Here is a 2,500-nt window from a genome sequence, read left to right as displayed (position 1 = left end):
ATTGAGTCCAGCCAGTTTTCCAAAACCATGATTTTCGTTTTTCACCAAAATCACCACCAAGCCACAAAATCAAGCCAAAACACCAAAATCATGAACTTGGCTATGCACCAACCATGTCAAGATCAATTCCTTTTGATCCCAAACTTCTCCCACATCACTTTGAAGGCATTTGTGAGGATTCAGTCCAGCCACTTTTCCAAAACCATGATTTTCGTTTTTCACCAAAATCACCACCAAGCCACAAAATCAAGCCAAAACACCAAAATCATGAACTTGGCTATGCACCAACCATGTCAAGATCAATTCCTTTTGATCCCAAACTTCTCCCACATCACTTTGAAGGCATTTGTGAGGATTGAGTCCAGCCAGTTTTCCAAAACCATGATTTTCGTTTTTCACCAAAATCACCACCAAGCCACAAAATCAAGCCAAAACACCAAAATCATGAACTTGGCTATGCACCAACCATGTCAAGATCAATTCCTTTTGATCCCAAACTTCTCCCACATCACTTTGAAGGCATTTGTGAGGATTCAGTCCAGCCACTTTTCCAAAACCATGATTTTCGTTTTTCACCAAAATCACCACCAAGCCACAAAATCAAGCCAAAACACCAAAATCATGAACTTGGCTATGCACCAACCATGTCAAGATCAATTCCTTTTGATCCCAAACTTCTCCCACATCACTTTGAAGGCATTTGTGAGGATTGAGTCCAGCCAGTTTTCCAAAACCATGATTTTCGTTTTTCACCAAAATCACCACCAAGCCACAAAATCAAGCCAAAACACCAAAATCATGAACTTGGCTATGCACCAACCATGTCAAGATCAATTCCTTTTGATCCCAAACTTCTCCCACATCACTTTGAAGGCATTTGTGAGGATTGAGTCCAGCCAGTTTTCCAAAACCATGATTTTCGTTTTTCACCAAAATCACCACCAAGCCACAAAATCAAGCCAAAACACCAAAATCATGAACTTGGCTATGCACCAACCATGTCAAGATCAATTCCTTTTGATCCCAAACTTCTCCCACATCACTTTGAAGGCATTTGTGAGGATTGAGTCCAGCCAGTTTTCCAAAACCATGATTTTCGTTTTTCACCAAAATCACCACCAAGCCACAAAATCAAGCCAAAACACCAAAATCATGAACTTGGCTATGCACCAACCATGTCAAGATCAATTCCTTTTGATCCCAAACTTCTCCCACATCACTTTGAAGGCATTTGTGAGGATTCAGTCCAGCCACTTTTCCAAAACCATGATTTTCGTTTTTCACCAAAATCACCACCAAGCCACAAAATCAAGCCAAAACACCAAAATCATGAACTTGGCTATGCACCAACCATGTCAAGATCAATTCCTTTTGATCCCAAACTTCTCCCACATCACTTTGAAGGCATTTGTGAGGATTGAGTCCAGCCAGTTTTCCAAAACCATGATTTTCGTTTTTCACCAAAATCACCACCAAGCCACAAAATCAAGCCAAAACACCAAAATCATGAACTTTGCTATGCACCAACCATGTCAAGATCAATTCCTTTTGATCCCAAACTTCTCCCACATCACTTTGAAGGCATTTGTGAGGATTGAGTCCAGCCACTTTTCCAAAACCATGATTTTCGTTTTTCACCAAAATCACCACCAAGCCACAAAATCAAGCCAAAACACCAAAATCATGAACTTTGCTATGCACCAACCATGTCAAGATCAATTCCTTTTGATCCCAAACTTCTCCCACATCACTTTGAAGGCATTTGTGAGGATTGAGTCCAGCCAGTTTTCCAAAACCATGATTTTCGTTTTTCACCAAAATCACCACCAAGCCACAAAATCACCACCAAGTCACAAAATCATGAACTTGGCTATGCACCAACCATGTCAAGATCAATTCCTTTTGATCCCAAACTTCTCCCACATCACTTTGAAGGCATTTGTGAGGATTGAGTCCAGCCAGTTTTCCAAAACCATGATTTTCGTTTTTCACCAAAATCACCACCAAGCCACAAAATCACCACCAAGTCACAAAATCATGAACTTGGCTATGCACCAACCATGTCAAGATCAATTCCTTTTGATCCCAAACTTCTCCCACATCACTTTGAAGGCATTTGTGAGGATTGAGTCCAGCCAGTTTTCCAAAACCATGATTTTCGTTTTTCACCAAAATCACCACCAAGCCACAAAATCATGAACTTGGCTATGCACCAACCATGTCAAGATCAATTCCTTTTGATCCCAAACTTCTCCCACATCACTTTGAAGGCATTTGTGAGGATTGAGTCCAGCCAGTTTTCCAAAACCATGATTTTCGTTTTTCACCAAAATCACCACCAAGTCACAAAATCATGAACTTGGCTATGCACCAACCATGTCAAGATCAATTCCTTTTGATCCCAAACTTCTCCCACATCACTTTGAAGACATTTGTGAGGATTGAGTCCAGCCAGTTTTCCAAAACCATGATTTTCGTTTTTCACCAAAATCACCACCAA

This window comes from Phaseolus vulgaris, chromosome 11, assembly GCF_051622355.1.
Source record: "Phaseolus vulgaris cultivar YP4 chromosome 11, ASM5162235v1, whole genome shotgun sequence".
Classification (NCBI taxonomy): domain Eukaryota; kingdom Viridiplantae; phylum Streptophyta; class Magnoliopsida; order Fabales; family Fabaceae; genus Phaseolus; species Phaseolus vulgaris.
Note: the sequence above shows the minus strand (reverse complement) of the source record.